Source organism: Oryctolagus cuniculus, chromosome X, assembly GCF_051225735.1.
Source record: "Oryctolagus cuniculus isolate XC-2025 breed Fujian yellow rabbit chromosome X, ASM5122573v1, whole genome shotgun sequence".
In the NCBI taxonomy this organism is placed as follows: Eukaryota; Metazoa; Chordata; class Mammalia; order Lagomorpha; family Leporidae; genus Oryctolagus; species Oryctolagus cuniculus.
This window is the reverse complement of record NC_142888.1, coordinates 134,016,049-134,038,937: the sequence shown is the minus strand read 5'-3', so window position 1 is coordinate 134,038,937 and position 22,889 is coordinate 134,016,049. Positions and strand designations below refer to the sequence as shown.

At 38.6% G+C, this 22,889-nt stretch overlaps 1 long non-coding RNA gene across 1 annotated transcript in view; it reads left to right on the top strand.

Annotated features, from left to right (window-relative positions):
* Positions 1 to 22,296, top strand: part of LOC103345407 (uncharacterized) — a 45,242-nt gene extending 22,946 nt beyond the window's left edge. Inside the window, exons 3-4 of the long non-coding RNA XR_007915614.2 lie at positions 21,082 to 21,162; positions 21,894 to 22,296. This is a non-coding gene — a long non-coding RNA (uncharacterized LOC103345407). The remainder of the gene's footprint in view (positions 1 to 21,081; positions 21,163 to 21,893) is intronic.
* The last annotated feature ends 593 nt before the right edge of the window (positions 22,297 to 22,889 follow it).

Here is a 22,889-nt window from a genome sequence, read left to right as displayed (position 1 = left end):
CACTTGCCAAGCCGTGGCCTTAGCCGTGGTATGAGGCCTAGCCCAAGCAGGAGTCTGAAAACAAGCTTCCATCTGAACCACACCAAAATGCATTACAAATTATAGCAACACTATTTGTTGTAAAAATTTTTTCTCTTTTGAAATGCTTTTGCACTTGTTTTCAAATATTTATTTATTTATTTGAAAGGCAGAGCTACAGAGAGGCAGAGAGAGAGAGAGAGAGAAAGAGAGGTCTTCCATCCACTGGTTCACTCCCCAGATGGCCGCAATGGCAAGAGCTGGGCCAATCCAATGTCAGGGCCAGGAGCTTCCTCTAGGTCTCCCATGCAGGCATAGGGGTCCAAGGACTGGGCCATCTTCTACTGCTTTCCCAGGCCGTAGCAGAGAGCTAGATCAGAAGTAGAGCAGCTGGGACTTGAACTGGCACTCACATGGGATGCCAGCACTGCCAGCAGCAGCTTCACCTGCTATGCCACAGTGCTGGCCCCAGAAACCTAACTTTTGGTTTCATTGATTTTTCTGTTTTCAATTTCATTAATTTCTTTTTATTATTTCCTTCCTTCTACCTGATTGGATTTATTTTGCTCTTCTTTTTCTAGTTTCTTGAGATGGAGCTTATTATATATTTGAGGCCTTTCTTTTCTTTTTTAAAAAGATTTATTTTATTTATTTGAAAGGCAGAGTTACAGAGAGAGAGAGAGAGAGAGAGAGAGAGAGAGAGAGAGAGATCTTCCATCTGCTGGCTCATTCCCCAAATGGTGGCAACAGCTGGGGCCAGACCAGGCTAAAGCCAGGAGTAGGAGCTTCTTCCATGTCTCCCACATAGGTGCAGGGGCCCAAGGACTTAGGCCATCTGCTGCTGCTTTTCCAGGTGCTCCACCAGGGAGCTGGGTCAGAAGCAGAACAGCCAGGACTTTTTGAACCAGCACCCATATGGGGTGCTGGCATTGTAGGTGGCAGCCCAATATGTCATGCCACAATGCTGGCCCCAGACCTTTCTTCTTTTCTAGCATAGACATTTAATTCTATACATATCCTTCTAAACACTGTTTTAGTTGCATTGTAATTAGGATATTCTGTTTTCATTTTCATCTATTCAAAATATTTTCTAATATTTCCTTTTGAGATTGACTAAAGTAGCTGCAATTTCTTTAGTGTTCCCATCACACAGTACATACCTTTATAAATAGTGCTTTAGTACATAAACCTCCCTCAGATTATCCTAATTTGGGTAATTCATATGCTTCCTGTTTTGCGTGGTGTAGCCTTATTGGTATAGGTGCCCAAGTAAACTTTCCTGGATCATTTATCTATCTTTGCTGATTATAACAGTCAAATTATAATGAAAAGTCATTTATAGAACAGCCAAGAAAATGTAAATGCTGCCTACTGGATATTATTTGATTTTTAAGGAATTACTGTTAGTTATTTTTAGGTATAATTACATTATAGGTACAGCTTTAAAAACACTTGGTTATTAGATTTAATCTTGAGGTTGGAGTTGTGGTACAGCAGGTTGAGCTGCTACCTGTGATTCCAACATTCCATATGGGAGCACCGGGTTCAGTCCTGGCTTTTCTACTTCAGATCTAGCTCCCTGCTAATGCACCTGGGAAGACAGTGGAAGATGGCCCATGCACTTGGCCCCCTAAATCCACGTGAAGACCCAGATGGAATTCCAGATTCTTGGGTTCAGCATGGCTGGGCCCTAGCTGCTGTGGCCATTTGGGGAGTGAACAAGCATACAGAAATTCTCTTTCTCTCTGTCTCTCCCTCTGTGTCACTCTGCCTTTCAAACAAATAAAATAAATTTTTAATATATTTAATCTTAATCCCCTAAAGATAACTTCCTCATGATAACATAAATAATATGTTATGGTAGGTATGTACATCAAGGATTATATTCAAGATCTGAACTTATATCTCTCATTACTCTGTAGTTGTCCATTGTAATGTTTTGTCCTTGAAGATATTAAAATAGTCTACTTTGAGGTTAAAATGTTTGGGCAGTAAGGAGGTGTAGCCTACTTGGTCTAGGAAAGCCTTAGTAATACTGTAATATGATATGGAATGGAATTTTTTTCTCATCTCAAAGTTTTGGCTAAGGCATCAAAACTAAGAAGAATGAATGAAACATGCCCACGCATTCTTAAAAAGAGTGCTATGACACCCATTAAAGAAATCTAAACTGGTGCAGCAGTCATTTCCCATATAGACAATGTAAGAGATGATTAGTAATCTATTGAGATAATTCATCATTTGAAATGAATACATAATTCAAGAAAGGATTTTTTATGGAGAACTGGGATTGAGGAGGGAAAAGGTACTTCCCTTCACAAGCCAACTGAGGTGATCTCCTGGAGAGTACCTGGAAGATACTGAAGAGTTGAGGAAGAAGGGAAATCTGCCATCTACTGTCCTGTCTAGATGTTTATTAAACTTCAGAATTATGGGTCATGATGTTGTCTGCACTTCAGCAGAGGAGATAAAGAGACAGAGAGATCAGATATTATTCTTATGATAACCTACTTACACCTTCAAGAAATGTGAGGTAAAATTAAGCATTGAGACTGCTTTCTGCTTATTCCCGAGAGAATTCTGTTACTGCAAGGATGATTAGAGAATCTGTGACAGAAAGATGAAGCAGAATAAGCCAGAAATTGATTGAACTGCATTCCCATCATTTGGCAGAGGAACATTTTCCCCCTCACCTTAAATGAATACAGCAGTGAAACCATCTGGATTTGAGTCACCTTGAAATGACTATACCAAAAGACTGACTGATTCTACACTGTTTAAGGGATGAGGTATTAACTTCTTCATATTAATGGGTTACCTGTGCATAGTTTGAGAAAAATCTTATAACTTCAGAAAATTCCCTGAGGCCAAAAATTGGAAATGCATAGTGGGTGCCATTGAAATCACAGTTAGGGTGAGGGTATGTAACATGGGACAGAGAAAGTGCCTTCTATACTATTCCACACAGCATATTTGAAAGCAGTAATGCGAAAAATGAGCTATTTCATGATTTTGTACTTCTGAATCTTAATTATTAAGAAAATTAGTCACATCACCAATGTACTGATTGTTTCTCTTAGAAAGCAGGACATTTTATCTGTTTTGTTCACTGCTGAAGCCACAGTGCCTAGGACAATGTCTAGGTCATAATAGACAAAAAATATCTGTTGAAATAAAGAATGAATCATTCTGAGATCATAATTATAGTAGTTACAGATTTTGTCTGCTCCCCCGCCATTACTTCTCCATATTACCCAGTGTCACTTTAAATTCCAACAATAACCGGTACTTGTAAGAACTTACTTCCATCACTCTACAAGACGGGAGAAAGAAAGTTTTATATAAGGCTAGCTGATCTTGTATAAAAGTTTGACCACAATGGGAAGGGACAGTATGGATTTGGTAGTTAAACTAAGTTGAGAAAGTTATATGAAAAATCTTATATGAACCTTAAATGAAATGATCCATAGAACAGTCTATACTTCTATTATTTATTGTGTTACACTTTATGATAATTGCTCATCACTCATTTAAATATGATTTTGTTGAGTGCAGGACTCACTTGTGTCTTACTCATTGCTCTATGCTGAGTACTTAGCACAGTGTATGGCACATAAATGGACTGACTTATGAAGTTGATCAAAGGATATAATATTTCTATTGTATTTTATTGGCAATTTATTTATTTTGATATCTGGTTCTATTTTGAGCCACCTGCTAGCAACTGACTAAATGTTTGAGGGTCTACGAGAGCAGGTCAGTGCAGATCCCTACAGAGGACAGAGGGACAGTTCTTTTTGCTCCATCTCCATACTATGCCAACTCTCTTACTTTTAAACTTATCATTAGTACTTTAATTTGCTTAAATATACTGTGCTGAGCTAAGTTGTCATATTTCATATGAAGATTTCTCATTTCAGACAGAAAATGGACACTTTATCCCTTCAAAATATTGTAAGACTTTAAAGTCCCAAACTCAAAGAAGAGATGCCTGTCTTAGGTGACAAATCATTAAAGTGGTTATCTATGAAAAGGGAGAGTTATTTTGAATGCTGGGTTGTGATGAAGAGGGGTATTTACTTTTTCCCCTATATATTTCTGTATTTTTCAATGTCCCTTTTTAAGAGTTTTAAAATATGTAGTTGGAATTACCAAAAAGTATAAAGAGTTCTTGTGTATCCTTCACTCAGTTTCTAGCACAATAATAAACCATGAAATTGACACTGGTACCATTCACAGAGATTATTCAACTTTCACTAGTTTTATGCATATTAATTTATGCATGTGTAGTTCTATGAAATTTTATCACATGTGTAGATTTGACTGCCACCATAACCAAGATACAGAACTATTCTGTCATCTGAAGACTTTCTTATACTATTTTTATTTCGATTTACTTTTACAATGTACAAATATTTATGCATTTCTTGTATGACTAAAATTGGTAATAAAATCATCACTACTCAAAAAGGAAGAAGCAAAATATTTGAGACAGAAAAGAAGAAATGTTGCATTTTTCTATTAGTTTGGTAAGGGAAGAGAATAAAGAAAGGGTGAGGAAGGAACACTTGGACAAATAAATGTAAGAAACAAAAATGCAAGAATTTTATTTCTAGCTTTTCAGTTGTTTCTGGTGTCCCTTTATACTATTTTTATATTTTTTTATGTGAAAGGGTAAAACAGGCCGGCGCCACGGTTCAATAGGCTAATCCTCCACCTAGCGGCGCCGGCACACCGGGTTCTAGTCCCTGTCGGGGCGCTGGATTCTGTCCCGGTTGCCCCTCTTCCAGGCCAGCTCTCTGCTGTGGCCCAGGAAGGCAGTGGAGGATGGCCCAAGTGCTTGGGCCCTGCACCCCATGGGAGACCAGGAGAAGCACCTGGCTCCTGCCTTCGGATCAGCGCGGTGCGCCGGCCGCAGCACGCCAGCCTTGGCGGCCATTGGAGGGTGAACCAATGGCAAAAGGAAGACCTTTCTCTCTGTCTCTCTCACTATCCACTCTGTCAAAAAAAAAAGGGGGGGGGGCGGGGTACAACAATGGATTTGTTGAACCACAAGAGGGAGGCCTTGTACTGTGTGTGTGTATTTCTTGTATTCATTTCCTATGGAGTTTTTGATTGTCCTCCTTAATAAATGTTTGCCTGTTGAAATAGCTGAAATCAACTTTCCTAGTTCTGTCTGTAGCATCCCTGTCCTTTAGTATTGTAAGTGTGAGCTCTATTAACTTAAGAATGAGTAACAGGCAATTTGAAATTTCCCTGAGAATTTGTGATATTTTGATAATGAACATAAAGTGGACAATCTGATTTTCCACGTGCATATTGATTTCATTTAAAGAAATAGACAGCCAATTTTGAAGTTATGCTATGAAACACAATCCAGTAAGTGTTTGATTTTAAAAATATTGTAGTTACCATTGACCTTGAATGAATGTTTTAGTTACCATTGGCTTTGAATGAATGTACTCATCTCTAAGGACTTGGGTAAGCCTGAATGAAATAGAATATGTAAAAAGTTAGGAGTTCTCTGGAGAAAAATGCTACACCAACAGAACATTTTGTATCATTACCAGTTTATGTTGTTTGGTCTGAAAAATTGTACTGATAAGAAAAAGATTTTTATCTACTAGACTTTTCAAATGATCACATCTTGAAGATAAATATGTAACTTTTCCAAAAGCAAAGGATTTACTAAAATGCCTAGTGGAATAGAGATACTAGAAGTTAATACATGCATCTGCAGCTAATTGGTCTTTGATAAAGATACCAAAGACACGTGCAGGAGATAGGACAGTATTCACTAAATGGTACTGGGAAAACTGGACATTCATATGCAAATGATTGAAGCTTAATCCCTAACTCTTAATCAATACAAAAATCAACTCAAAACTTATGAAAGATATAAATGTAAGACATGAAACTATGAAATTTCTGGAAGAAAACAGTATAAATACTCCAACATATTGGTGTTGGCAAGGTTTTTTCAATAAGGCCCCCAAAACACAGGCAACAGAAGTAGAACTAGAAAAATAGGATTATATCAAACTAAGATTTTGCACAGCAAGGGAAAGGATCACAGAGTGAAGAGATAACTGATTGAATAATGGAAAATATTTACAAACTATGCATCTGACAAAGGATTAATATCCAGAGTATATAAATAACTCAAAAAAACTCAACAACAGCAGATAGTCCAGCTAAGAAATGGTCAAAAGATCTTAGTAGATATTTCTCAGAAGAAGAAATACAGATGACAACAAATATATTAAAAAATGCTCAATATCACTAGCCATGAGGGAAATTCAGCTCAAAATTACAATGAAGTATCATCTCACTCCAGTTAAAATGACTATTATCAAAAAGACAAAATATAACAAATGCTGGCAAAGATGTGGAGAAAAGGGAACCCTTACACACTGTTGGTGGGAATGCAAATTAGCAGAGCCATTATGTAGAACAGTATGAAGATTCCTCAAAAAACTAAAAATAGATTTACCATATGACTCAACTATCCCATTTCTGGGTACATAGCTGAAAGAAACAAAATCAGCACATAAAAGAGCTACTTGCACTCTGATGTTCATTGCAGCACTATTCATAATAGTCAAGATATGGATCAACCTAGATGACCATTAATTGAGGAATGAATAAAGAAAGTGATATAGATATGCAATGGAATGTTGATCCATAGAAAGAAAGAAATCCTGACATTTGCAGCAAAATGAATGGAATTGAAGAGCATTAAATGAAATAGCCAGACACAGAAATATGATATATTCTCTTTCATATGTGGAAGTTAAAAAACATAGTCAATCTGAACTTAGAAAATAGATTATTAGAGTTTGGGAAAGGGACACAGAGGAAAGTTGGGTAATGGGTACCAAAATACAGATAGAAATAATAAGTTCCAGTGTTCCATAACACAGTGTGGTGATTATAGTTCACAACGTATATATATTTTTAAAGAACTGGAAGTGAGGAGCTAGTAGGCTCCAGACACAAATAAAAGATAAGGAAATGGAAACACTAGTTGTCTAGTTTGACTGGTTTACATTTTGTGTATTGTTGAAATATTGTACTGTACCACATAAAAATGTAGAAATATTATGCATTAATTAAAAATTTAAATAAGATAATGCAAAAATCTATCAATTAAGTTTTACTGTGGCAAGAAGGAAGATGGTATAGATTGATGTGACAATTATGGGAAAATATTTTGTGAAGTGAGAAAGGAAATAAGGCTCTGGAATTTTCATTTGGTTAGCTTTGGTAATATTCAAGAAAAAAGATCTGAAGCACTGAGGAATTCATCTGTCTTGATTCCAATCAATCTTTGTTATGTGACATTCGTCACTACCTTATGATGTCTAGATCCTCTTGCTTTCTTACGATTGCATTCTTATCATGTGTTCTCATCATTGTGTAAGATGAATGCAGCTACTGCCTAGATCAGTTTTTATCCCATAGTTGACCCTTAATAAATACTTGCTGAATAAATAAATGAATTTGTGCACAGTTAGCCACAGTCATGTTCCTTGTCCTTTCCCAGTCTTTATTTACTCTTATCAAGTGCACTATCAAGTAGGGGAAGAATAATATAAAGGGAATAAAACTGTGTTTGAGAACTAAAGACATTTTTTAAGTGCTAGAATCTGTCTTTTGTTCAATTAACTTTATACACATATGATTAACTCTATGATAAGTAAAGAGTTCAACAAATAGTAAGAAAAAAATTGTTCCTCAACAGTCAAGACAAGGGTTGTTCAGAGTCATTGCTTCTCAACATGTCAATTTCACTTCTACAAATTGCCTTTTAGGTGCTCTATTAGTTAGCACAGGTCACAGAGAACATATGGTATTTGTCCCTTTGAGACTGGCTTATTTCACTAAGTATGATGTTTTCCAGTTTCTTACATTTTGTTGTGAATGAGTGGATTTCATTTTTGTTTGCTTGTTTTTACTGCTGTAGTATTCTATGGTCTACATATCCCATAATTTCTTTATCCAGTCTTCAGTTTTTGGGCATTTGGGTTGATTTCATGTCTTAGCTATTGTGAATTTAGCTGCAATAAATGTGGAGGTACAGATAACTCTTTCATATGCTGATTTCATTTCCTTTGGGTAAATTCCAAGGAGTGGGATGGCTAGGTCATATGGTAGGCCTATATTAAGATTTCTGAGGTACTCCATACTGTCTTCCATATTGGATTTACCAGTTTACATTCCCACCAACAGTGGATTAAGTACCTTTTCCCCCACATCTTTGCCAGAATTTGTTGTTTGTTGATTTCTGTATGAGAGCCATTTTAATGGGAGTGAGGTGAAACCTCATTGTGGTTTTGACTTGCATATCCCTGATGGCTAGTGATCTTGAGCATTTTTTCATTTGTCTGTTGGCCATTTGAATTTCCTCTTTTGAAAAATGTCTATTTAGGTCCTTGGCCCATCTCTTAAATGGGTTGTTTGTTTTGTTGTTGAGTTTCTTGATCTCTATATATTTTGGTTATTAATCCTTTTTTTAAAAAAAGATTTATGTATTTACTTGAAAGTCAGACTTATACAGGGGGGGGGGAGGGAGAGAGAGAGAGAGAGAGAGAGAATGGTCTTCCATCTACTGGTTCACTCCCCAGTTGGTGGAAACAGCCAGAGCTGTGCTGATCTAAAGCCAGGAGCCAGGAGCTTCTTCTGGGTCTTCCACGTGGGTGCAGGGGCCCAAGGACTTGGGCCATCTTCCACTGCTTTCCCAGGCCGTAGGAGAGAGCTGGATCAGAAGTGGGACAGCTGGGACTCGAACCAGTGCCCATATGGGATGCCGGCACTTCAGGTGGTGGCTTTACCTGCTACGCCACAGCTCCGGCCCCTGGTTATTAATTCTGAAGCCAAGACATAGTGACAAAAAATGTCCTACATGAAGGGCCTCTATGGGTCAGATCCCAGTGGAAAGAAGTGGTCATCAAAGAAGGATGTACTTTTCTCTGAAGGGAGGAGAGAATTTCCACTTTGCTTATGGCCATGTCTAAATACTGACGGAGCTTGTGGATTCAAAAGGCTTCCATAGCCTAGGCAGCTCATGTCAAGAGACTTGGATGGTCACTGACATCATGCATAATAGTGTTAATTGTTAAATTCATTTTTTCAAATATTAACAACAGGAGTCACTGTGCACTAGCTTACCATGTAGGACCTCTGTTGTACTAGGGGAGTTAGAGTAAACCTGTTTCCAAAGATTTATTCCATTTTAGTGTATTAAGTGGAGGAAATTTTTATGTCTCATAAGTTTTAGTTATGCCAAATTGTCGAAATTCACTGCTTGTTTTCTTAGGTGCTTCTTTTAATTAATAGTAAAACTTGTTCCCAAAGACTTACTTTCTTTTAATGTATTAAGTGGAGGGTATTCTTTGTTTTTCATAAACTACAGTTATGTCTAAGTGCTTACAAAAGATGTATCATTCTTGGGTGATTCTTTAAAGTTAATTACATTTCTCAAAATAAAAGAAGTGAAATTAACCTGGAGATGCAATGACTTTGAAAAGCCCTTGTCTTGAGCACAATTTTGGTGGAGCAGAGCCAAGATGGTGGAATAGTGAGGGCGCGCACCGATAGTCTGGGAAAAGATAGTTTAATAAAAGTGGAGTTACTGTAGCCTCAGGAAAAGACTCAGGAAAAAATTGCAGAGGAAACTCTTCCGGATCTAGTGGATGAGACACGGAGGACCTACGGGGAGAGCAAGGTCGCCCACCGTGTGGAAGCCGAGCCGCGGGAGCCGAGCCGCCGCAGAAGCGGAGCCACAGAGTCTGCGTGCCAGCGCTGGAAGGGGAGGTGAGACAAAAACCCCGGTAACCCGAGACATTGGTGGGGAAAGGCAGAAAGAGCCTAGAGGGAATGAGGCCTGAAGCCCCACTGGGGAAAGTTCACCAGGCTGACTGGAGGAGAGAAAAAAACGAATAAATAAGGGGAACCGGCATGGACATTAGCTTCTCTCTCCACTCACCTTACAAAGCCGAGCAAGACAAAGAGCAGGCGCCATTTTACGTATGTAAAGCAGCGCCCGCCATTAGCCAAGCAGAAAAACCTGACTCTAGTGGGGAGAAATAACAGGAGGTTAAGACCTAGTGAAAGTGTGGAGCTAACGAACTGAGACTGTGAAAATCTGAGGGGGAGCGAGAGAACTCACCAAGTACACAAACTCGGTAACCTGGGCAACCTGGTGAGAGACTGCAGAGAAATTTGAGACCACACTGAGGGCTGCATAAACTCTTTGTGTGGTCCCAGGGTTAAGCAGACGAATACCCACAGGAGCCAGATATCATACATCAACTACCCTCAATTACACTCAGCTGTGTGGAATTAAGTCCCAATTGAGTACAAAAAAAAAAAAAAAGAGAGAGAGAGAGAGCGAGTGAGCAAGAGAACAATCTGGGTGAGTCACCTTTTGCACACCCTTTACCCTGAAGAACCAAACAGAGCTCTCTGGCCACACCCATCACAGCCTCTAAGGATCCATCAAAAGCAGACAGTCCACTTAATCTAGAGTCACAGTATAACGAGAAAAAACACCACACTGAAAAAACCAAAGAATATCTCCAATATGCCAAACAACAAATGCAGAAACCAAGGTGACAAGAACAAGGAAGACACTATGATGCCCCCAAATGAAAAAGACACCCCAATTCAAGATCATGAAGCTGATGAGACAGAAGAAATGCAAGAAGCAGATCTCAAAAAATTGATAAGAACATTAAGAAGTTCTCAAAAACAAATTCTTGAACTACAGAAATCCTTAATGGACAAGATAGAAAATCTCTTTCGCGAAAATGAAATATTAAGGAGGAATGAAACAACTAGTAGAACAGGAAACTGTGATAGTGAAGAGAAATCAAAATGAAATGAAGAGCTCAATAGATCAAATGACAAACACATTAGAGAGCTTTAAAAACAGAATGGGTGAAGCAGAAGAGAGAATATCAGACTTAGAAGATAGAGCACAGGAAAGGATACAGTCAAACCAAAGAAAAGAAGAGGAAATTAGAAATCTAAAAAATATTGTGGGGAATCTACAGGATACTATTAAAAAAACCAACATTCGGGTTCTAGGAGTTCCTGAAGGCATGGAGAAGGAGAAAGGATTAGAAGGCCTTTTTAGTGAGATATTAGCAGAAAATTTCCCAGGTTTGGAGAAGGACAGAGACATCCTAGTACAGGAAGCTCATAGAACCCCTAATAAACATGACCAAAAGAGATCCTCACCACGACACGTTGTAATTAAACTCACCGCAGTGAAACATAAAGAAAAGATCCTAAAATGTGCAAGAGAGAAACATCAGATTACTCTCAGAGGATCTCCAATCAGACTCACAGCTGACTTCTCATCAGAAACCCTACAAGCTAGGAGGGAATGGCGAGACATAGCCCAGGTACTAAGAGAGAAAAACTGCCAGCCCAGAATATTATATCCTGCAAAGCTCTCATTTGTGAATGAAGGTGAAATAAAGACCTTTCACAGCAAACAGAAATTGAAAGAATTTGTCGCCACTCGTCCAGCCCTGCAAAAGATGCTTAAAGATATGTTACACACAGAAACACAAAAACACGGTCATCAATATGAAAGAAGGTAAACGAAGGAAACCTCACAGCAGAAGATCACAGGAAGTTCAAAACATATATTAGAAAATATCTTTGGCAAATGGCGGGGCAAAGTTACTACTTATCAATAGTCACATTGAACGTTAATGGCCTGAACTGTCCAGTTAAAAGACACCGATTGGTTGATTGGGTTAAGGAACAAAACCCACCTATGTGCTGCTTACAAGAAACACATCTTTCCAACAAAGATCCATACAGCCTGAAAGTGAAAGGCTGGAAAAAGATATACCATGCCAACAGAAATGAAAAAAGAGCGGGCATAGCCATCTTAATATCGGACAACATAAACTTTACCACAAAAACTGTTAGGTGAGACAAAGAGGGGCACTATATAATGATTAAGGGATCAATTCAACAAGAAGATATAATGATTATCAATGTATATGCACGTAATTACAGGGCACCGGTTTATTTAAAAGATTTGTTAAGGGACTTAAAGGGAGACTTAGACCCCAATACAATAGTACTGGGGGACTTCAATACTCCACTCTCAGAAATAGACAGATCAACAGGACAGAAGATCAACTAGGAGACAGTAGATTTAAACGACACTATAGCCCAAATGGATCTAACAGATATCTACAGAACTTTTCATCCTACAGCTAAAGATTTTACATTCTTCTCAGCAGTACATGGAACCTTCTCTAGGATTGACCACATACTAGGCCATAAAGCAAGTCGCAGCAAATTCAAAAGAATTAGAATCATACCATGCAGCTTCTCAGACCATAAAGGAATGAAGTTGGAAATTAGCAACTCAGGAATCCCTAGAGCATACGCAAACACATGGAGATTGAACAACATGCTCCTGAATGAACAGTGGGTCATAGAAGAAATTAAAAGAGAAATCAAAAATTTTCTGGAAGTAAGTGAGGGTAACAGCACAACATACCAAAACTTATGGGACGCAGCAAAAGCAGTGTTAAGAGGAAAGTTTATATCAATAGGTGCCTACATCAAGAAATTGGAAAGGCACCAAATAGATGAGCTATCAATTCACCTCAAGCATCTAGAAAACCTACAGCAAACCAGACCCAAATCTAGTAGGAGAAGAGAAATAATTAAAATCAGAGAAGAAATCAACAGGATTGAATCCAAAAAAACATTACAAAAAATCAGCCAAACGAGGAGCTGGTTTTTTGAAAAAATAAACAAAATTGACACCCCATTGGCCCAACTAACTAAAAAAAGAGGAGAAAAGACCCAAATCAATAAAATCAGAGATGAAAAAGGAAACGTAACAACAGACACCACAGAAATAAATTGAATCTTCAGAAATTACTACAAGGACTTGTATGCCAGCAAACAGGGAAACCTATCAGAAATGGATAGATTCCTGGACACATACAACCTACCTAAATTGAACCAGGAAGACATAGAAAACCTAAACAGACCCATAACTGAGACAGAAATTGAAACAGTAATAAAGGCCCTCCCAACAAAGAAAAGCCCAGGACCAGATGGATTCACTGCTGAATTCTACCAGACATTTAAAGAAGAACTAACTCCAATTCTTCTCAAACTATTCAGAACAATCGAAAAAGAGGGAATCCTCACAAATTCTTTCTATGAAGCCAGCATCACCTTAATTCCTAAGCCAGAGAAAGATGCAGCATTGAAAGAGAATTACAGACCAATATCCCTGATGAACATAGATGCAAAAATCCTCAATAAAATTCTGGCCAATAGAATGCAACAACACATCAGAAAGATCATCCACCCAGACCAAGTGAGATTTATCCCTGGTATGCAGGGATGGTTCAACATTCGCAAATCAATCAATGTGATACACCACATTAACAGACTGCAGAAGAAAAACCATAGGATTATCTCAATAGATGCCGAGAAAGCATTTGATAAAATACAACACCCTTTCATGGTGTTGTATTTGGTATGAAAGGAACATTCCTCAATATAATCAAAGCAATTTATGAAAAGCCCACAGCCAGCATCCTATTGAATGGGGAAAAGTTGGAAGCATTTCCACTGAGATCTGGCACCAGACAGAGATGCCCACTCTCACCACTGCTATTCAATATAGTTCTCGAAGTTTTAGCCAGAGCCATTAGGCAAGAAAAAGAAATTAAAGGGATACAAATTGGGAAGGAAGAACTCAAACTATCCCTCTTTGCAGATGATATGATTCTTTACTTAGGGGACCCAAAGAACTCTACTAAGAGACTGTTGGAACTCATAGAAGATTTTGGCAAAGTAGCAGGGTATAAAATCAATGCACAAAAATCAACAGCCTTTGTATACACAGGCAATGCCACGGCTGAGGAAGAACTTCTAAGATCAATCCCATTCACAATAGCTACAAAAACAATCAAATACCTTGGAATAAACTTAACCAAGGACGTTAAAGATCTCTACGATGAAAATTACAAAACCATAAAGAAAGAAATAGAAGAGGATACCAAAAAATGGAAAAAATATTCCATGCTCATTAATTGGAAGTATCAATATCATCAAAATGTCCATTCTCCTAAAAGCAATTTATACATTCAATGCAATACCAATCAAAATACCAAAGACATTCTTCTCAGATCTGGAAAAATGATGCTGAAATTCAGGTGGAGGCACAGGAGACCTCGTATAGCTAAAGCAATCTTGTACAACAGAAACAAAGCTGGAGGCATCACAATACCAGATTTCAGGACATACTACAGGGCAGTTGTTATCAAAACAGCATGGTACTGGTACATAAACAGATGGAGAGACCAATGGAATAGAATAGAAACACCAGAAATCAATCCAAACATCTACCGCCAACATATATTTAAACAAGGATGTAAAACCAATTCCTGGAGTAAGGACAGTCTGTTCAATAAATGGTGCTGGGAAAATTGGATTTCCACGTGCAGAATCATGAAGCAAGACCCCTACCTTTCACCTTACTCAAAAATTCACTCAACATGGATTAAAGACTTAAATCTATGACCAACACCATCAAATTATTAGAGAGCATTGGAAAAACCCTGCAAGATATAGGTACTGGCAAAGACTTCTTGGAAAACACCCCAGAAGCACAGGCAGTCAAAGCCAAAATTAACAATTGGGATTGCATCAAATTGAGAAGTTTCTGTACTGCAAAAGAAACAGTCAGGAAAGTGAAGAGGCAACCGACAGAATGGGAAAAAATATTTGCAAACTATGCAACAGATAAAGGGTTGACAACCAGAATCTACAAAGAAATCAAGAAACTCCACAACATCAAAACAAACAACCCACTTAAGAGATGGGCCAAGGACCTCAACAGACATTTTTCAAAAGAGGAAATCCAAATGGCCAACAGGCACATGAAAAAATGTTCAAGGTCACTAGCAATCAGGGAAATGCAAATCAAAACCACAATGAGGTTTCACCTCACCCCGGTTAGAATGGCTCACATTCAGAAATCCACCAACAACAGATGCTGGCGAGGATGTTGGGGAAAAAGGGACACTAATCCAGTGTTGGTGGGAATGCAAACTGGTTCAGCCACTATGGAAGTCAGTCTGGAGATTCCTCAGAAACCTGAAGATAACCCTGCCGTTCGACCCAGCCATCCCACTCCTTGGAATTTACCCAAAGGAATTTAAATTGGCAAACAGAAAAGCAGTCTGCACATTAATGTTTATTGCAGCTCAATTCACAATAGCTCAGACCTGGAATCAACCCAAATGCCCATCAACAGTAGACTGGATAAAGAAATTATGGGACATCTACTCTGTAAAATACTATGCAGCAGTCAAAAACAATGAAACCTGGTCATTTGCAACAAGATGGAGGAATCTGGAAAACATCATGCTGAGTGAATTAAGCCAGGCCCAAAGAGACAAATATCGTATGTTCCCCCTGATCGGTGACAACTAACTGAGCACCAAATGGGAAACTTGTTGAAGTGAAATGGACACTATGAGAAACAGTGACTGATCAGTTCTTGTCCTGACTGTTGATGTACAATGTAATACTTTATCCATTTTAGTTTTTTGTTGTTGTTGTTCTAGTACTATTGGCTGAACTCTGTAATTAACACACAATTATTCTTAGGTGTTTAAATTTTAACTGAAAAGTGATCCCTGTTAGGAATTTGGCAAACATTATGCTGAGTGAAATAAGCCGGTTCCAAAGGGACAAATATCATATGTTTCCCTGATTGGTGACAACTATGAGCAGCAAAAAGGAAACCTGTTAAAATGAGATGAACACTATGAGAAATGATGACTTGATCAGCCCTTACCCTGACTGTTGATGAGCAACTTAATATGTTATCCCTGTTAGTATTTTTTTTGTTTGTTCTACTTAATACTTTTGGTTGAATACTATAATCAATACACAGTTATTCATAAGTGTTGAAACTTCACTGAAAAGTGATCGCTGTTAAATATAAGAGTGGGAGTAAGAGAGGGAAGAGATGTGCAATTTGGGACATGCTCAAGCTGACTTGCCCCAAACGGTGGAGTTAGAAACATACCAGGGGATTCCAATTCATTTTTTTTTTTAATTTTGAAATTTGTATTTATTAAAGTTTTCTATTGAAAAATGTAAAAAAAAATAACCAGTAGCCAGAAACTCAATCTAGGTCTTCCTTGTGGGTGACAGGGACCCAACTATTTGAGCCATCAATTACTTGTGTTGTCACCTGCTGCCCCCCAGGGCATGCAGTAACAGGAAGCTGGAATCAACAACAGAGCCAGGACTCAAACCCAGGTACTCTGATACAAGTCGTTGGCATCCCAATTGGCAGCTTTTTTGTTTGTTTTAAGATTTATTTGAAAGAGCTGGGGTGGGGGGGATATCTTCCACCTACAGGTTTATTCCCTAAATGACTGAAATGGAGCCAGGAGCTTAATCCAGGTCTCCCACGTGGGTGCAGGGGCCCAAGCACTTGGGCCATCATCCATTGCCTTCCCAGGAGCGTTAGCAGGGAGCTGGATTGGAAGTGGAGCAGCCAGGACTCAAACTAGCGCTCTTACATGGGATGCCAGCATCGTGGGCAGCAGCTTCACTGGCTACAAAATGGTGCTGGACTCCCAGATGGCATCTTTTTTTTTAAGTTTTATTTAGTGAATATAGATTTCCATAGTACAGCTTATGCATTACATTGGCTTCCCCCTCCAATGACTTCCCTCCCACCTGCAACCCTCCCCTTTCCCGCTAACTCTCCCCTTCAATTCACATCAAGATTCATTTTCAATTTTCTATATATACAGAAGATCAGTTTAGTATTCATTAAGTAAAGATTTCAACAGTTTTCACCCACATAGAAACAAAAAGTGAAAAATACTGTTTGAGTACTCGTTATAGCATTAAATCTCAGTGTACAGCACATTAAGGACAGAGATCCTACATGAGGAGTAAGTGCACAGTGACTCCTGTTGTTGACTTAACAAATTGACACTCTTGTTTATGGCATCAGTAATCTCCCTATGCTCCAGTCATGAGTTTCCAAGGCTATGGAAGCCTTTTGAGTTCACCGACTCTGATCATATTTAGACAAGGCCATGGTCAAAGTGGAAGTTCTCTCCTCCCTTCAGAGAAAGGTACCTCCTTCTTTGAAGACCTGTTCTTTCCACTGGGATCTCACTCGTGGAGATCTTACATTTAGGTCCTTTTTTTTTTTTTGCCAGAGTGTCTTGGTTTCCATGCCTGAAATACTCTCATGGGCTTTTCAGCCGGATCCGAATGCCTTTAGGGCTGATTCTGAGGCCAGAGTGCTGTTTAGGACATCCGCCATTCTATGAGTCTGCTGTGTATCTCGTTTAGGGGATTCCAATTCAATCCCATCAAGGTGGCATGTACCAATGCCATCTCACTAGTCCTAGTGATCAATTTCTGTTCACAATTGATCATAATGATAGGACTAAGAGCCAAAGGGATCACATAAACAAGACTAGTGTCTGCAAATACTAACTGATAGACTAAAAAACGAGAAAACGATCCAACATGGGAAGCGAGATACACAGCAGGCTCATAGAATGGCAGATGTCCTAGACAGCACTCTAGCCTCAGAATCAGCCCTTAAGGCATTCAGATCCCGCTGAAGAGCCCATGAGAGTATTTTAGGCATGTAAAGCCAAGACACTCTGGCAAAAAAAATGACCTAAATGAAAGATCTCCGCGAGTGAGATCCCAGTGGAAAGAACAGGTCATCAAAGAAGGAGGTACCTTTCTTTGAAGGGAGGAGAGAACTTCCACTCTGACTATGGCCTTGCCTAAATATGATCAGAGTCGGTGAACTCAAAAGGCTTCCATAGCTTTGGCAACTCATGACTAGAGCCTAGGGTGTTTACTGATGTCATAAACAAGAGTGTCAATTTGTTAAGTCAACAACAGGAGTCACTGTGCACTTACTCCTCATGTAGGATCTCTGTCCTTAAGGTGCTGTACATTGAGATTTAATGCTATAATGAGTACTCAAATAGTATTTTTCACTTTTTGTTTCTATGTGGGTGAAAACTGTTGAAATCTTTACTTAATGAATACTAAACTGATCTTCTGTATATATAGAAAATTGAAAATGAATCTTGATGTGAATGGAAGGGGAGAGGGATCGGGACAGGGGAGGGTTGCGGGTGGGAGGGAAGTTATGGGGAGGGGGAAGCCGATGTAATCCGTAAGCTGTACTATGGAGATTTATATTCATTAAATAAAAGCTAAAAATGAAGAAAAGCCCTTGTCTTTTATGTTGAGAAAGTTTTTTTTCCATACAAATTGTTGAACTCTTTACTTCCTATAGACTTAATATTCTATGTGTAAAGTTAATTAAAAATAGATCTTAGTATCAAATAGGATTGGGAATAGAAGAGGGTGGAAGAAGAGGAGTGGGAGTGTGGGTGGGAGGGCAAGCACGTTGAAAGAATCACTATATTCCTAAAGTTGTACTTATGAAATGCGTGAAGTTTGTGTTCCTTAAACAAAAGATTTCTTTGGAAAAAAAAAGAATCTGTCATTAATAGTTGCTTCTCCTCTCTGTAAATCAGTTCAGAGAGGGATTGGACACTTGGAGATTCTGATGGTGGTGTGGGCAATCAGGGGTTTGGCCTCATTACATTAGAACTTGCACAATCTAAGACCACCTTTGTGCTTCACCAACTCAGTCCATGCCCATATCACTGGAGATGTACCCAGTGGCTGAATAGCCTCTCTGTACCCAGTGAAGACCCATGGGAGAAACAGCTGCTGGCCATACTCCTCCCCAGTCCAGCTTCTTCAAGGTATCCAGATCATAGGCCTGAATTCCAGCAGGAGCCACTACTGCACTTCTGCCAAGAGTTCAATCGAATGAGTGACACAGTCTTGAACGAAGCACCAGAATTCTTCCACAGTGATGAGAAATCCATACCAGGCTGTCCTGGCTAAAAGCATTATTGTGTTTTCTCTTCTTTCCTGCCTGTTTCCTCTAGACTCACGTTATACTTTCTTTGCAAAAAATTCCTTCTTGATTACAACAACCAGACTTGTTCTTTTGCTCTTGAAAGTATCCCCTCTGTTTATGGCAGGCACTATTGATAGCCCATCTAAGAGCTGTTCCCCTTCCCTTTGTTGCTAACTCCCAGGTTTTCATTTGTTTATATGTCCTCCTGGCCCAAGTATATAGTTAGCTTCATTCCCTCCTTGGGTGATCAGTCTTGTGACCCAGCTCTGGCTAGAAACCTGGGGCAGAGGTACGGGGGAATGGGGGGAGGAACTGCTAGAAGTATCTGGGAAAGCTGTTCCTCCCAGATTGTGCCCCAGTCCTCTTTCTTCCTGTTTGAGAAGCTTCCCTGTGAGAAGGGAAGCTGCAACCATCTTGCTACCATGAGGGAAAATAGCAGCAGCCCTGAAGAAGGCAGAGAGAAATTAAAAAAAAAATGGGATGGAGCGAGACATCTGTTTTAAAAACGCATGATTCACACACAAAGCTGAAACCTTCTCTGTATGTTCAATTCTAATCTCAGGTAGGAATGAGTTAAGAAGCCCCAAACTGGCTGGCACTGTGGCATAGAGGGTTGAGCCTCTGCCTCCTGTGCCGGCATCCCATATAGGTGTCAGTTCTAGTCCTGGCTGCTCCACTTCCGATACAGCTCCCTGCTAGTGTGCCTGAGAAAGCAATAGAGGATGACCCAAGTCCTTGAGCCCCTGCACTCATCTGGGAGACCCGGATGGAGCTCCTGATTCCTGGCTTTGGACTGGGCCTACACCCTACCATTGCAGCCGTTTGTAGAGTGAACCACTGGATGGAAGATTCCTCTCTCTCTCTGCTTTTCAAACAAACAAACAAACAAAAGAAGCCCCAAACTAGAGTTTAATTGGGATTATTGTGAAAAATTTCATGTTAAAAAGCTCTTCAGAAGATTTCATTTAATAATGACCTAGTTTAATAAACAGTTCAAGTGTATCTTTACAACAGTCTGCTTGCTGAATCTGCTCTAATTTGGAATCCCACCTGTAGTACATGGTCTCCTATCTTAAGTCTGTGACTTGTTGCCATCAGGTGGAAGGAAATATACACTTACTCATCCCCCTTTTCCTCCCTAATAAGATAGAAACAAGTAACCACCTCAAAGGAGAGGGAGATTTGATCTCAAGATACGATTTCTATGGTGAGACTTACTATTATTTAATAAACAGATATACAAATTTCTTCAAAAAGTTCAAGGAAATGGAATCAAAAGATAAGTTCATCTTGGTGCAAAAATTTGAAATCCATGCATATGAGGTGTCTTTAAAAAGTTCATGAAAATGTATATAATAAAAAAGTATATGTGAATTAAAATGCTTTTGTATCAAAATAAACTTATCTTTTAATTCCATTTTCCTTAAACTTCTTGAAGTACTCTTATATGTGATAATATACTAATTTTTCTTTTTCAAGTGTGATCTTTTAAATTTGTTTGCATGTTTTGGCTTCACACTCCTATTCTTCTCAACATTGCTCCTCATCTGAGAATCCATGTCACAAAATACTATGTATTTCTTTTTAAAGATTTATTTATTTATTTTAAAGTCAGAGTTACACAGAGAGAGGAGAGGCAGAGAGAGAGAGAGAAAGAGAGAGAGAGGTCTTTCATCCGATGGTTCACTCCCCAATTGGCTGCAACGTCTGGAACTGGGCAGATCTGAAGCCAGGAGCCAGGAGCTTCTTCCAGGTCTCCCACATGGGTGCAGGGGCCCAAGGACTTGGGCCATCTTAGACTTCTTTCCCAGGCCATAGTAGAGAGCTGGATTGGAAGTGGAGCATCCGGGTCTTGAACTGGCGCCCTTATGGGAAGCCGGCGCTTCAGGCCAGGGCATTAACCCGCTGCACCACAGCGCCAGCCTCAATACTGTGTATTTCTACATGCCTTTCTTCATGCTTATATAATATGCAAATAGCTATATATATATACTAGTATGTGAGCATAGACTCATGTAAAATGGGTTAATATTAAAAATAGTTTTCTGTGTCTTTCTTTTCAGTACTTCCTAAAAGTCCTTCTCAAGTCATCTGATAAGAAATTTTTTTCATTCTTTAATGTGGACACATAGTATTTGATGGTGGTGAGTATATCATAATTCATTCATTCTTCTATTGATAAACATTTAGTTCCAATTTTATAATTTTCCAATGTGAATGATGCTGATATAAATATATGTATGCTTATATTTTGTACTAATGTTTTGATTGGCTAGTTTTCCAAGAGTGGAGTACATGAATAAAGGTGTGTGTGTATATATATATATATGTAAATTTTAATGAATGTTTCCAAATTTTTTTCAAAAGACAGTCATAATTTACATTCCTATCAGCAATACATATCATTTTCTGTACAACTATGCCAGAAAATCATATTATTGATCCCATTAATTTTTCTTATGTGGCAAAAATAATGCCTCATTAAGAATTTGCATTTTTACTGACAGTCGGTGTGCTTGTGCATCTTTTCAAAGTTTTTCAATCATTTAGCAGAAATGATTGCAATGATTTAGCAGAAAATGAAATTTTCAGAAGACTGAAAATTGCCTTAGTTCATTTTCTAGTGTTTCTTTGTATCAGAGAATACTAGTTGCTTATCAAATATCCATATTCTCTTCTTTCTTTGTTTTAGCATCCCAAATTTTAGCTAGTCTTTCTTGCAGCTTATTATGGTTAAGTGACTAATATGGACAGTAATACACAATGGGAGGGTTGTGTGGGACTTCGGGTAAGGTCCCTTAAAGAAGCTAGCTTCTCTGACTTACCCCTTTTGCCTTCTGCCTTACTGCTGTCCCTAATATTTCCTAAATTTTAGGCAGATATGATGATTGGAGTTCCAGCAGCAATTTGGATCATAAAGTGACTTGAAAGATGGAAGTCCCATGCTTGTATGATTAAGCAAGAGTCTGGACTGACATTGTGATGTAGCAGGTAAAACTGCTGCATGCAAGGCTGGCATTCCATATAGGCTCTGGTTCATGTCCTGGCTGCTACACTTCCAATACAGTTTCCTGTTAATGGCCTGGGAAGAGCAGCAGAAGATGTTTGGGACCCTGTCACCCACATAGGAAACCAGGCTGAAGTTCCTGGCTCCTGGCTTCGACCTGGCCCAGTCCTGGCCATTGTGATCATCTAAGGAGTGAACCAGCAGATGTAAAATTTCCTCTCTTTCTCTCTCTAACACAGACTTTCAAAATAAATAAATAAATTCCAAAAAAGAGAGTGTGAGTTTTATTTTACAATACTCAAAAGTGTCTGTCTTTAAAAAAATCGTAAGCTGGATTTTCTGTTATATGGGGCTGAACTTAATTCTAGCTGTTAAAGTCAGCTATCTTCTTACTTTCAGATTATAATAAATCATTATATGTTTAGGTATTAATCTCTCTGTGCACAGCTGTATGAATATTCATTTAAGAATACATAACAATTTCTAAAATTAACCAATATATTTGTCTTCCTCCAGAACAAAATAAAAATCTTAGAACATGTTAACTCTGATCATTTCCTACTTATGTTTTACTTTATCTAGTATTTTAGTTGTTTGCTAGATATTATTATTATTATTTTATATGGCCAATGTTTATTTTTATCTATTTTTTTCACGTATTTACCAATATCTTTGCTCACCATTGTTTTTGCATTTCAGATATTCCATCTGGGATTACTTTCCTTCTAAGATTAAATACTTTGAATTTTCTGTGTTGATAGTCTATTGATGATAGACTTTCTCTCAATTTATTTGAAATGTCTCCGTTTAACTCTCAATATAGAAAGGTAGTACCAGTTGTGTATAAATTCCAGATTGTCAATT